The sequence below is a fragment of the Ambystoma mexicanum genome, chromosome 1p (assembly GCF_040938575.1).
Source record: "Ambystoma mexicanum isolate Mex_15411 chromosome 1p, UKY_AmexF1_1, whole genome shotgun sequence".
Taxonomy (NCBI): Eukaryota; Metazoa; Chordata; class Amphibia; order Caudata; family Ambystomatidae; genus Ambystoma; species Ambystoma mexicanum.
In genome coordinates, this window is record NC_090921.1 from 994,678,580 (window position 1) to 994,693,846 (window position 15,267).

A 15,267-nucleotide genomic window follows, 5' to 3' on the forward strand; every position below is an offset into this window, starting at 1 on the left:
AGAGTCCCTTGGGGGCTGCTGCGCCCTTCCACCCTTTCCCTTAGAGCGAGTGGCCATCAACAAGAAGACTCTGATTCGGCTGCGAGTGGATCAGCCCCGGGTTGCCAAAGGGGTGTATGGCGAAGTGTCCCCAAGTTAGAGGGATAGGGGGGTGGTCAGCAATGGTGAAAAGCCCAGCGTGGTGTCTTGACGCCAAATCCAGGCCCCCCGACTCCCTCCGAGCCTTCAGGCCACCCCCAGCCTGTTCACCTATACACTGCACCACAGCCCAAGGTGGGGCGGGCGGCCAGCAACCACCTTCCCAGTTCCCTCTGTGAAGCCCCACTAGATCCAGGCCCCTGTCGGGCCTGTCCCCTTCGGGCTGCGCAGTGCCCTAGGTGGGCAGCTAACACCACGCAGTACCTGCGCACCTCCTCTTTGCGCCACACTCACCGTGGCTCAGAGCTCCGCCGCCTCTCGCCACTAAGATATGGCCCGTGTCTCCTCCAGGGCCTCGCCAGTCCCGAGAAGTCTCTCCTCCCCGGAGGTATGGCCCAGAGCCCAGACGGCCGCTCCCACCAGGGCCCCCGTGACCTCCGGGGCCCCTTCTTCAGCGTTGGGCTTCTCCGCCCAATGGCCTCCAACTCGGCCTCCAGCTATCTCCTGGGGGGCACCTTCCCCCCATGTCCGCGGCCGCACCACGGCGCTTCTAGCGGGCGGCCGAACCCCGCGCCCCGCCAGCGCCGGGGCTCCGCTCCCGCCGCCCGCTGTCAGCCCCGACTCCAAGGGGGGAAGCCCGGCTCCCCCCCCGGGCGCGAGCCACAGGGGACGACCTCTCCACTCGCACGCAGCGGGGCCAGACCCATCGGCTGCGCTCCTCCTCCTCTTCCCTGCCGAGGAGTCCGCCTGATTCCTCTCAATGCTGCTGGGGCACGGGCCGCCAGGGACGGTCCCTCCACTCGATCGCTTGCCTCGAGGGCTCCCGGGGCGACGCTACTCCTTTTCTTCGGGCTCCCCAGGCCCACTGGCGGGGGCCGCACAGATTGTCACCCCGATTCACCGGCTAGCGGGGTGCTGCGGGGTGGTGGACCGCCTCACTTCCACTCTCGGGCAGGGAGAGCTCGGCCGACGCAGCTACTCCGCACCAGCCGCCATCTTGGAATCCTTGTTTTACTTTTGATGAGTTATGTGCCATTTCTTCTCTCAGCTCCGTGCATTTTGCTTCTAGTTCGGCCTCCCACCTGTTGTTTACCTTGTCTCTTTGTGCTTTAAGCGCAATGATGTGTCCGTGGATCACTGCCTTAAAGGCCTCCCATAGGGTTGATTTGGTTATGTCTGGCCTAATGTTCTCTTTGAAGTACTCATCTGCCCGTTCTCTTATGGATTCCCTCATGACGGGGTCTTGAAGGATTTCCCCTGGTAACGTCCATCTCCACAGTCGTGAGTGCTTGCGGATGGTGGGGATCGAAATCCAGAGGGGGGCATGGTCCGATAACGAGATGTCACTCACCTCTATTTAGTGGATCCTACCCAGCAGGCTTGAGGACGTCCATATGTAGTCTATTCTGGAGCTTGTAGCATGCACATGCGAAAATGTGTAAATCCCGGGGTCGACCACCAGAGTTTCCTCCACGTATCTTCGAGAGATAGGTTTGACATGGCCTTCTGCAAAGCCTTTGATGGCGTGTTCTGCCACGAGTGCCTCGGGTTGAACGGTCCGTGCTGGGGTCCATTGCGATGTTGAAGTCTCCCATTAAGATGATTTCTGCCTTCGCAAAGGATTCCAGCTTATCTATACTATCCCTTATAAATCTGTCTTGGCCTACATTGGGAGCATATATCGTAGCAATTGTCAGAGGGCACCCCTCTATTGTTACATTCACGAACAGGTATCTACCTTGTTTGTCCATTGTTTCTTGGATGCATACCCGCAGGAAGCTGGCGAATGCTATTAACACCCCTCTTTTCTTCTCTATGTCGTTTGCTTGAAGGATTTGTGTATATCCCTTAATTCGGGTCCTCCCTTTGTCTTGTTCTTTGATATGTGTTTCCTGTAGCGTTAGGATGTCAAATTTTTCTTTTTTATTAGAGAGTGTGCCTCTTTCTTCCTTTTTACAGGGGCGTTTAGCCCTCGGATGTTATATGTGAGGATTTTCAGCTCCATCTTTTATGTATGTCTTCTTGTCTTTTATGTCTCGACTGTATCTGATGGCTAGGATCTTCCTCCCTCCGGCGGGTACCCCCCCTGTCCCCAACATCCACTTCACAAACCTCCCAACTCCCCCCCTCACCCCAAAACATCCCTGAGGAGGGCTTTGGGCCCTATGATCGCTAGGTGTGAGGAGTCCTAAACCTCACTAAACGTCTCTTAGGGTTCACTTTCGATGCCAGTTCGTGGTTTGTGTTTGTCTTCCCCTGGATTTGGACATGTGTGCTTCTTCTCCATGGCTGAGATTTGAATGTTAGTACAGATCTCTACAGGTCGCACGGTATCTTGCAGGTATATTGTAGGGACTTTATGCTCTTATGCCCCCTGTTTCCTAAGCCTCCCTGCCCTGTAGTTTAAAACGCCATCCTGTGGAGACTGTGTTGTGGGGAAGGCTGCCACCTCGAGCTAATGTGGATTGGGATGGCGCAGTCTCTGACTGTTAGGCCCCCTGCTATACCCCGGCAAGGGCTTTTTGTTGTATGCGGGGGTGGTTGGCCCCCACCCATGGATAACGGTGGGAGTGCCCCTCACGTCTCTGCCTCACCTTGTCCGTGTGAAATTGGAGGGGGGCAGTTGCTCAGCTGGTTATATGGGGATATGTCTGTAACTGAATGGGCTGAGCATGCGAGTGAAAACTGGCTGGGAGAGTACCTTCAGGTTCCCCGCCGGTAGCTTTACTGTAGGCGGAGGGCTATGAGCCGGATCCCCTCCCACCGGGTGCCCCAATGGTCCCTTTCCCCGGAGGCGAGGGGGATGAACAGTAGGGGGTGGGGGCAGGGTGGATCCTCTCCCCCGTTGTTCCGTATGTGCTCTGGGTGAATGTCCTCTGGGCTGGGCCCCCCCCCCACCAGCTCCTCACCTCCGCCGTAGGCCTGCCGTGGACCGGGGCGGACCCCCACAGAGGCAGAGCAGCCCCCACTTCCTCAGTCCTCCGGATCCTCCATCTGGGCTGGGCATTGGGCCTTGGGACTCCCCCTTCTTCTACTCATCGCGCTCCTTGCAGATGCTGGTGGGGTGGCAGAGCGTCGGGCCGGGGGTTCTCCACCCTATGCCCCCTCCGCTTGTGTGGGCTCCTCGATTCCAAAGGTGCTGTACCGGCTTGCACGCCTGTGGGGACACCCGCTCTCTACTGCGCCACGAGCACAGCCAGAGCTCCGCGACTCTCCTGGCCTCCTCTGCGGGAGCGGGCTGTCTGTCACTCCTCTGGGCTTTCTCGTCGGCTCACGGGATCCCTTCTTAGCCAACTTCCGCCGGGGCTGCCGCTTCGCTCTGCTGGGGCACGAGGCCTGATTAGATGGAGTTAGGAGCCCCTCCTCCTCGGCAAATGCGGATGGCCCAAAGCTACCGGCTGCTACCGAGGCCCCACTCCTTGCCAATAACACACTGCTGCCGCCGTGCACTGCAAGCTGGGCGACTTCGCGACCCGTGCGCTTCTCTCGTCTAGGTGCAGCCGCCAGGTCCTCGCTCCCCGAGGGCCGCTGCGATTCTTTATTGTCCAGCCTCTGTAGTGGCGCTGTGCTGGCAGACGGAGCTCTGCTCACACGCGTCCGACCAGTACCGCCGCCACCTTGGAACCCATCTGTCGATTCTTGAGTGTGAGTCGTGTACTGAAGAGTAGAAGGAGTAGGAGCGGGAGTCAGGGTAGATGAGCCGCCATGCATCTACAATCGCAAGTTGGGGTATTGTATTAAAGTCGCCCCCTCCCATAAGATTGGTATCAGGGGGAAGCCATCTAGGAGGTAGGCTAGGTGTAGATAAAACTTGGGGTCGTCAATATTGGGACCGTAGATATTTAACAGAACCACCTCCTTATTCTGCAGGGTGCCCTGGAGTAACACATATCTGCCCTGGGGGTCAATCTGTGAGAACATACAGCTGAATTTAAGGCTTCTGTGAATTAGTATCATAACTCCCCAGCTTTGGGTAGAATAGTTAGTAAAGAGGATTTTGGCGCTGTGACGCTCAGCTTGAAGTTGTAATGGTCTCATTTTCTTATAGTTACCCAACCCCCGCACATTCCAGCTCATGAACGTTAAGTTATCATTATGCACCGGTGTCAAGGTACTCATTAGCCTTTAAGAACTAGCGGAATGGAGGCTCCCAGGCCCAGGGCAACGGACAGGGAACAACCCGTGCAGGACTGGCCTGGTACTGTCACATGTTCTACTTCTTCTGTGGACTCCAAGCATTTTTTAACATAACTCCCAGCCCCTCTGACCCCCACCCACATCCCTCCCCCAAATAGAGGAATAATAACCCCATACCCTTTAAACCAAATCCAAACCAATGGCATCAACGCCGGGGGGCCTGTGAACTGGCCTGGGGCGATGCTCCGAGCTGGGTGCAATTAAGTATAAAACATGGTGCCTGGAAAATAGGACGTACGTGATTTAGGCGGAAGCTACACAGGAGGGAACAGCCTAGTCCCGCATTAGATAAGCAAATTGTTCATGACCGTGGGAGACGATCACTTACAGTTCTGGGACAATGATGAGTCCAGACCTATAAACGTTTAACAATTAAGCATAACACTAGCAAATAGGCGTTTCAGAAGAGGGTCATCCAGGGAAGTGTTCATCAATGAACTTAGAAACCTCCTCCGGGATTGTGAAAAAGAACACCTGGTTGGAATGTTCAATCCTTAACTTGGCAGGGTACAGCATGGAGTATTTGACCCCGAGGTCTCGCGATCTCCTCTTAACTGCCAGGAAAGTTTTGCGCTTCCGCTGGACGGCCACAGAAAAGTCCGGATACAGATGGATCCTGGCAGCCCCCAGAAGGAGTTCACCTTTGGCTCTTGCTGCCCTGAGGAGGGCGTCCCGATCGCAGAAATTTAGGACCCTGGCAATGTTGGGGTGTGGAGGTGCACCTGGCCTGGGCTTCACAGTTAAGGCACGATGGGCTCTCTCGATTGCAAACTGTGGAGAAAGCTTTGGGGAATCAAGCAGTGTTAACAGAGTGCGCTCGAAATAGTCCTTCATAGGTTCCTTGATGCCATCTCCGAGATTGTTGCGTCTCGAACACGATTCGAGGTCCTCATTCTTTTTCTCCACCTCGAGAACTCGGCTAGAGAGTGAGGAGACTTCCGCCCTGAGGGAGCCCAGGTCATCCTCGGCGGCACTCACCCTCGTCTCGATCTCAGCCACCCGGCCGTCGGTCCTCTCAATATGAGCTTTAAGGGAGGATATGGTGCCATTCATGTCATCCAGTTTGCTATGCAGTGTGGGAAAGCCCTCGCAGATGTATTCCATCATTTTCTGAGAGTCTATGGGATCCGAGGGCGTTGAGTTGGTCGGCTCCTGCGCTGATCTCAGCTGTGTTTTTGCGAACATGTTGATGGAGCACTGTTTCTACCCCGCTCCTTTAGTCATGGTGCCAGCCAGGGGAGAACCCGCGGGCCTGGGCAGGCAGTGGGTGCGCCGAGGCAAGCCGGAAGGGGGGAAGGTCACACGAGGTAGCCCGAGGGCCAGCCGGGGCATTCAAGGGTGCCCACTGGTTCTTGCGTGTGCAGTGAAGTGCAGCTCCGTGGTAGGCCGTGGGGTCACCGGGCCACCGATGGTCGCCACAACCCAGAGCCAGAGTGACGCCCCCAGCTAGCAGTTATGTAGACGTGCCCAGTGCTTATTGAGTAGATCCTCTGATTGATACCGTCCTTGATGAACCTGGGTGAAGACTGAGAGCAGGAGGTCAGAAGCGGGTTGAAGCAAGTAGTGTTTTTGCGCTCTGGAGTGCTTGAGTGGGTGGGAGGGGTGACTCCTTGTGTCAAAAAAACAGGGCGACTAGGTATCTCAGTGTGGGAATTATGGGCAGCTAGGGGCCAGGCAGGGAGTCCCAAGCTTGTCAGCAGAGAGGTAACCACAGCGGATGCCAGCGAGGCATGCGCCCGCCTGCCAAGTCACAGACTGATCAGGTGAATCGGATGATTAGGGTGCCGTGCGCTGTGGTGAGGGAACGAACATGGAGCGCAAACCCTGTCACCCTGTTGGGCTATAGGTCCCAAGTTCCCATCAGGTGTATGCTAGCAGGGGGGGTCGGATGGTGCAGACCCACAGCAATGCTCTCCACACGGCCACCACAGTACTGGATAGTGCGCCCAGGTGGAGATCCCAACAGAAAAATGGGTGCTCAAGCCAAGTCAGGGGTAATGTTGAGATGACGAGGTCCCCAATCTGCGTCGCTGGGCAATGTTGAAATGGCTGTGTTTTAGGGGCACGTGTAGAGCAAGTTTCCGTGGCTAGGGATCCCCGTGTCCCCCCCAGCAGCATCCGCTGGGTTACATTGGGTGCCAGGGCCCAAGGAAACACAAGCTGCCAAAGAGTGGCAGGAAGCGCAGCTCCACAGCGCTGCAGTCAGCAAGGAAGGAAGGCTGTCGGCCATATTCCCGGGGAGGGAGGCGGCCAAAGCTGATGCGAGAGTCGCCACGGGCAGAGCGACCAGTGTCTCTGGGGGCCTCAGGCCAGGGGTCTCAGGGACCTACCCTGGCCGCTGATGGGCAGGCGTGTCACCCGGATGGGCCACAACCTCAGTCCTCCCCGGCCCCAGTCTCAGAGGGGGCTCCGGGTCACAGCACACCACCCAGGAGGGGCGGCGGAGCAGTCCGCTCAATGTCCGGGGCGGACCGCCGGGTCCCAATGTGAATGCCGCCGTGGATGCAGACTCTGCGGTTAGTGCCCTCTCGCAGGTCCTGGCGGTCCCCGCAGTGAGGGGAAGAAGCCACTGCAGTGCGAGCACAGCGCCCCTCCCCCTCAGCAGGCTGCAGATCCCCGGGGTCGGAGGCAATCGTCTCTGGATAGGAGGAGCGGGTCAGGACAGCGGAGCCTCCCGGTCCGGTTTCACTGGGCTGGATCTCTGCAACTGAGCCAATTCTTGACCCAAGGCCCGGTCAGATCCACACCCGGGACTTCCGCAGCCGGTTCCAGTAATTGGTGCAGGATTTTGTAACGCACCGTAGCCGAATTCAAGCAGGAGAGTGCCTCCCAGAATGGAGCTCTCGATTAGGCGGCCATCTTCTGCAAGCGCAACAGTGCCCCCCTTATCAGATACCTATACCCATTGCATACCTGCAGCATATCGACATAGTCAATATGTAAATGCTGAAACGGGCCATTCGGTCGAGGTATTACTCCTCTAATCGTTCTCAGTGTATGCCCAGCAGTAAACACTTGACACAATGCATTTCACTATAAATAGTGCAACATGCTCCAATAAATATAAACCAATCTTTCGCAATCGTTGCAGCAAGACTCTCCCTTGTTACATATGTGGGATAATGCAGCTGTTCAAGCACTATCTTTAATAATGCTATTGGCATCACCGGCTTTACAGTGCTATCCTGTCAGCTTCTGTGGGGGTTAAAAAACACCCTCTTCATTTCCATAATTCCTGCTCTTCCTGTGGTGCACTTCCTTGAATCTCCATGAATTGGGTCAACAGTAACTTATTAAACCCTTCTTGCATTACCATGGTCGTGACTACTTTCTCTTTGATACTCGAAGTATTGAAATTCAAATTATCTCTAAAATAGGCATGGCTTCTACTTCTGCGGCTTTGTTCCCGCAAGAGATAAAATCTGTTTGCTTAGTGTGAGCTGCGCATTCAAAGACCGCTATGGCCACTAGGAGTTGTTATGCCTTAATAAGCCTGTCCAATAAGGATGTGTGCTGCACTGGAGTATCATCCACTCGGAGGTAGCCCCTCCTTTTCCAACATGCTAGCCCTGCCTGTACGGTTGACATCACATAGGCGGAGTCACTGTACACCGTCACTTCCTGCCCTTTGTGTTTCTCGAGTGCGACAATAAGCGCTACCAATTCTGCTGCTTGTGCTGAAAAGTGAGACGGTAGTCTGGCACTTGCTACAACTTCAAATTCCCCATTTAATTTATGCCTCACTACATCTGTGCCAGAATGCCTTTCCCCACTAGTTTGATCAATTTTCAAAGAACCATCAATTAAGAGGATTTCCCCTTCTGACAAAGCATTTTCTTTCACACAGGGTATATCATCATAAAATTCAACATAATTAGCAAAGCCATGCACTTGATCGCCTTCTGCTATTGGCTATAAACGTGGCAGGATTCATTAGTTTACATCTGCCAATTTTAATGGCTAGGTTTGAAATCATTAGTTCATAGGCTGAAGCTCTTTGGGATGTCAATGTACCTTTGGGTTTCCCTAAAATGGCAAACAGAGCATGCTCCACGAAGAGAGTCATAGAGCAGCTTATAACAATACTTGTAGACTTATCAAGTGCAAATGCAGCAGCTGCCAATAACTGTTTGCAAGGAAAGTGTCTAGGATCTAGGGTCTAGGATCCCACTGTAATATGCTAAAAGCACAGCCCTCTGTGTAAGCACTGCTGTCATGACTGTCCCATTTGTGTGTGAAAATAAGTAAAACTCCTCAGCACAATTGGGTATTCCCAAAACAGGGGCTGTACAAATTGCTTTTTTCAACTCCTCAAACCCTTCCTCCATTTCCCCATTTCCTCAGTCCACTCTATTTTTACGTTATTCACTAGTGCTTTCTTTAAAGCTTGCAAAAGAGGTCTTATGTATGAAATGTGATCAAACACCCATAAGCTAACATAGTTGCATAGACCCAAAAAGTGTTGCATCTGCTTCACTGTATCTGGCTTTGTGGTTTTCATAATTGCCTCAGCTTTTTCAGGTGTCACCTTTTTTTCCTTCATGTGAAATCAACTGCCCCATGTATAACACCTCTTCTTGGCAGGATCGTAACTTCTCCTTGTCTACCTTGTATCCCTTGTCTGCTAGAATAGTCATCAACTCTATGTATTGTATCACTGCACTCTTAAGATCAATATTGCATAAGTCCATCTGCAAGACTCTATTAAAGATCGATGGAGACTCAAACTACCCCTGGGATAAACGAGTGTTTCAGTCGAGTTTGGTGAAACATAAAGGAAATGAAGTCTTGTGAGTTTTTGTGCAACGGGATCGAGAAAAACACATTTTTCAAATCGATCACCGTGAACTATCGAGCTTAGACTGGGATACTACATAGTATCGTCGTTGGATTAGGAACTAACGGAAACTATGCCTCTACAATCTGGTTAATCAGTCTCATATCTTGTATAAATCTCCACAAGCCCCCTTCGATTTTTTGATTGTATACACTGTGGTATTACACAACGATAGTCTGAAATATACCCTCATCAGCCTCTCGAGACAAGGGGTACTGTCTTGCTCGAGGTAAAATTGCGCCTGGCTTCAGTTTTATTTTGACTTCCCCATTTCCCTTCAATAGGCCTACGTCATAAGGGCCTGTGGTCCAAAGGACACTTGGCACTTTCTCCAAGTCTTCCTGAAAAAATGCTGGACACTGCTGTATTATCGTCATTTGCTGTGGGACGTCCTTTTCTCTATTCTTATCCAGTATATGTGATGCTCATAAAGAACGCTACTTAATCATCTGTTTGGTCTTCCCTAAACATGTCATCATCAGTTATGTGAGTCAGTCTGTATCCTTCAACAAGAGCTATTACTACCCTCCATGGTCTACCCTCATCGTCCATTCCTTCGAGCATCGCCATTTCTCTTCCTACTATGACTGCTTCCAATCCTATAGGGATTGTCTGCCCCCCCCCTCTTCGTCCATAGGTATTTGCGGTCTAAACAAGAACTCATCAGGTGTTCTCCCAATTTTTCCCACTAAGCCAGGTAGCCATGTCAGTAAAATTCTTACCCCACATAAGAAAACCTCTGGCTCTACTGAAACGCCTCGCAAAGCCACTTACCCTGTAAACGCCAGTAGGAATTCACCCACATTTAAATAGTGCATTCCTGGAGTGGAACACACTATTCTTTGATCAGTAAATGAAATCGTCATGTTAAGCTCTTCATCATCAAATCTCTTCCCAAAATGTTAACGTGTGTCTGCTGTGAATATAACAAAGGAAGAGACATGTCACATTCTCCTATAGAGATTGGTAATTCATCAGTGAAAGGAACTCGACTTTCAATCTTTTCTCCCATTCCCTGTCCCTTTATCTTGTTCATCCTTATCTTCCCTTTGCCTAACTTCCTTGATGCTTTCCCCATCTAGCTTGAGCAATATCTGTCCACCCAGCCATTCGTTTTGCACAAGCATTACCTTGTCAGCTTTACCCTTATCGCCTTTACATCTCTTAGTGTCCCCTTCTATTTCTGTTGATATGTTTGACCGCTCACTCTTCTCTTCTTTGTTTCGCAGGATCTTACATATCTCTTCTTTTCTCTTATTTTACTCTCGACTATCATCACTGCTATAAGCGGGTGGTTTGTATATTGGATTACTATACCCCATCGCCGCTTTCAACTCCTTTAAAGGATACAACCCCATTTCTTCCATGCATTTTGTCTTTTTCTTCAAGTGAGGTAAGGGGAGCTGAAGGCTCCTTGTGAAAACTCCCTTGAGCCAGGACTCTAGGCGCTATCTCTTCTTCAGACAATAGTTCCCGTTACTCAAAAAGTATCACAATCCCATCCCCTTAATTTGCCATTCCATTTAGTCTACTCACCCTTCGTTCGTTAATCAACTCAAGGCCTTCAGTATTGTCTCCTCCTCCAACTGACTGCTTTGCCTTCCGTCCGCAGAGCACCGGTAGAAACCAGGCAGGTATTTCGTCAAAGGAGAACCTGCCCACCATCTTGGTTCTTCTTGCAAGATTTCTATTCAGCCGCTCTCCAAAGGAAACCCTGTGATCTTCCGGCTTAATGGCGGAGGATGCCCGATCGTCCGAAACTCTGGAGCTGAACTAGTTTGGATCTTTGAACCATCCAACACTGCTACCATGTGAACATAAGGCCCTTTGGGTAGCGTGCATGCAGTGGATGGGAAGCAGAGTAACTCTTACACCAAAAATTCGAACCAACTCAGGAAGATGGAAAAGTTTTCTGTTTAATTATCAGTTGTCTTAAACAGTGAGTTACAGCTGACATCAACGGACGTTCGCTCGAGCTCTCAATGCATTTCATAAAATATCACAGTTATGTGGTGAAAATTCATCATACGTGGCGTCATACTACGTGGCAACTACGAGAAACCTATGAGGGATTGTGATATGCTCAAGGGGAACATCTAAGTATACTTTCTATGAGGGGTTGGATTGTGATTGGCTATCTACTGTCAGGTGGACAATTTATGCACACCTCTAGTGCAAGTCCTCTTCATCACTATTAGGTACATGGTACCATTGGCTCTTAAACTATATGGCCCTTTGTTTTATGGCCCTCTACAATTGGTTGGCACGCTCGTGCCAGTCTGGAACATTCAGCTTACTAGCAGCACGTAAGCTCATACTCCAGGTGCCAGGAGGTGGGCTTGACTGAACCTCCCACCCAATTAGCCCAATATCTTTCATCACCCATGCCTTCTGCCATGAAGATTGTCTTTGAACTTGGCCTTGCAGTGTATTCTTGTCTCTGGGAATTGTTATTCTAGGGTTTCATGCTCACTCTATTTCCATCCTTGGCTCACATGACAGGAGACCACAATTTGGACCATTTTGCAGAAATTAAATGTCTTAAATGAATAAAACCTGGCACGCTTGGTGTTCTTTCTTCACACCATAGCAAGGGATGATTCAGCTTTTTACGTTCACTGCCTTGAGAATAGTTAACCGGCCTTGGCTTGCTTCAACTTTGATACCTGGCCAGACAACTTCACCATTCAAGTCCGTGATCTCAGCTAATTCTTGCTGCGACACAGTTCTTTGGCCTTCTCCATGGGTCCTGAACTTGCTAAATTCATGAAACCGATGTCGATCTTCTATATAATGGCGGCTCCGTCTCCAGTCTATTCACTACGTATAGCCAGCTTCCATGATCACTTAGTCTACTTGCGTTACTGCATCTGTACAGTTATTGAACGGCTTGCATTTTCTGCAGTGCAATTCACACGTGCACTCTTTTCTTCACATATGAAAGTTTACTTGATTCTTTATTTTGCCATCAGTTTCTATAAGGATCATGCATCTTCTTCAGCCAGTCTTCTCTCTGTATCACACTCGCTTCTTGTGACATCACCAGCTCCTATTCTTGCTCTTTTTCATATTCCTTCAGGGATTTCCTCCATTAGATTGTCATCTCTTCGGGAGTACATCTGATAGGGTTTTCTCAGAGGGTATCTTTTCATGAAGATTTGCAGAGGAATGGTCACAACTGCTGGTGTCAAGCATGGCAGAATTTCAGGCTTCCAGCATACAGGTGGTAGGGGGGCGGGACGTCCTGTAGAGGCATGTGTCTGCTTCTCTACACCACTCATAAACTTTGAAAGTGGAAAAAGATGTGTGTTGAGCGTGGATGCGAGCAGTTATGCTTTAGGTGCTACTCAAGCGCAGAAAGATAAAGGACAGTTACATGTGGTAGCACACACGTCTAGAACATTATTGGCGAGTGACTGGAAGTTTTCTGTTATTGAAAAGGAGACCTTGGCGTGCACCTGGGCAGTGGAACATTTTAGGATGTTTTTTGTGGGGGACAGAATTCACTATAAAAACAGATCATAAGCTGTTGTTACATCTATTGGTGCCAGGAGGGGGTACAAACATATCTGCAAGACTGCAGAGACTTGTATTCAAACTTCAAGGTTATACATTTAAAATAAAATACATTCTGGAAAGAAACAATGTGCAGGTCGACTGTCGAGATTATCTGAAGGTATTAATGAGGAAGAGTGTGAAGTGGCTTGGATATAAGATGAAGAGCAGATAAACAATGAAGTGGGGTGGCTTGGTGAGAAGGTGATTTCAAGAGATGAATGGCGTGAAGAAGGAAGGAAGCATGAGGTATTGAGGCAAGCAATGGAATATTGTGTCAAGGGTTGGTCTTCAGAGAGAGCTTTGAGAGGTGAGGTATTGAGGCAAGCAAGGGAATATTGTGTCAAGTGTTGGCCTTCAGAGAGAGCTTTGAGAGGTGACCTAAGAGCAATGAGGAAAATTGCAGACAAGGTTTGAGTTCAAGGTGATTGCGTTGTGAGGGGTGAGGTATTGATTCCTTCAAAGTCATTGAGAGCGAGAATAATCAGAGTTGCGCATGAAGGCCATCTTGCCATTTCGGGTACCAAGAGAAGAATAAGGGCAGATCTTTGGTGGCCGGGTATGGACTCTGACATAGAATAAGTGATATTATGCATTCTGTGCCAAAATAATCACAAGGGCCTAACTACAAGAGTGAGTCTGATGATTTCTGTGGATTTGCCTGCAGAGGCGCCTAAAAATAAATAAGTAAGTAAGTAAGTAAATAAATAAATAAATAAATAAAAAAGAAATAGCGCTAGACATAGCAGGTCCTTTCCAAGTATTGCCAGAGGACTGTAAATATTTGGTGTGTGTGATGGACTAATATTCAAAGTGGCTGGTTGTTCAACCCATGAGGGAGGTGAATACTTTGAATGTGTTGACTCTCTTAGAGAAACTATTTGCGAATGAAGGTGCCATAGAGAAGATTGTGGCAGACAACGGAGTACAGTTTAAATCGTGAGCGATGGGGACATTTGTGAGCAAACATAATGTGGATGGACTAATATTCAAAATGGCCGGTCGTTCAACCCATGAGGGAGGTGAATACTTTGAATGTGTTGACTCTCTTAGAGAAACTATTTGCAAATGAAGGTGCCATAGAGAAGATTGTGTCAGACAACGGAGTACAGTTTAAATCGTGAGCGATGGGGACATTTGTGAGCAAACATAATGTGGATGAACTAATATTCAAAATGGCCGGTCGTTCAACCCATGAGGGAGGTGAATACTTTGAATGTGTTGACTCTCTTAGAGAAACTATTTGCAAATGAAGGTGCCATTGAGAAGATTGTGTCAGACAACGGAGTACAGTTTAAATCGTGAGCGATGGGGACATTTGTGAGCAAACATAATGTGGAACATGTGTATATAGCCTTATATAATCCCCAGTCTAATGGTATGATTTAACAGGAGAGTGAAGGAGTTGGTCCAGATGTGTGTGCAGAATAAGTGGAACTTCAAGAGAGAGCTGATTAAATTCCTTGTTGATGGGTGAGAGATGAAGGAAGACAATACAGGTGGGACAAAGCAATGTAAAGAGAGTTATGAAAGAGTAGAAGTCAAACAGAGTAAGCAGAAGACGTATATCAATGAAAATGAGGTGCCAAAATGCTGGGTATTGAAAAAGGAGATTGTGTCATAATAAAGCTGCCAGGGAAAACTGTCAAGGGGTTGTCGAGATTTTCAAGTCCCAAAAGAGCAAGCGAGTGTAGGGGTTTGTGCATGTATTTGAAAATGGGGAAAGGTGGAACATGAACAGAAATACATCTAGCAAGGATGTAAGTAGTACATAAGATGAAAGAATGTGTGGTTCATGGGAAGAGTTGGTGGACCCTCACAGAGAGATTGAGCAGAAGGACATCCCTGTTGTTGAGGAGGCTCACCTACAAGGTAATGTTAGTGAGGGCGTATCAGAGGAAGTGTTTGATGAACATGGATCGCAATCCAGAGGACGATCAATATCCTTGTTGAGGAGTCCGCCTGTGAAGTTTAAAGATTATGTAATGTACTAAGTTCTGTTCTTACTTGTTGTTAATGTAAAAGAGGAAGGTGTGTTGTATCTCTGGCTCGCGCTGGTCTTGCCCGCGTGACCAGAGCGAGCCACCGAACATTCGATGAATGACAGTTGGGGACACTTAGAGGCTTCGTTCTTTGGCCTGTGGCCTCTGCGCCCTCCGCTCCTTACCTCAATAAAAATACTTAAACATAACTGCTCTCCGGCCATTCCTTCTTCCTCCACAGGGGAGTGCACCGAAGAGGCCCTAGACCTTTAGCCAGTCAATCTAGCTCCTCACTCTTACCCGCTGTCAGTCCCAGCAAACACTCTGTGACTCCAGTAACTGTGCCTGCTGTTAGCAGAACTTCACATCGCAGCTCAGATATTTCTTTAAGCTGTACCGTTGAGCCGGCAGGGTGCACCAAACTCAGGGATACCGGGGGTCCCTCCCTCTGTGTCGCTTCGCTCCATCACGCCGGCATTGTCCGGCACCAGCAGCTGTGTCCCCCCCCCAAACCGACACACGTCCGTTGCGATGGCGGGCGATCTCTGCAATTCCCAT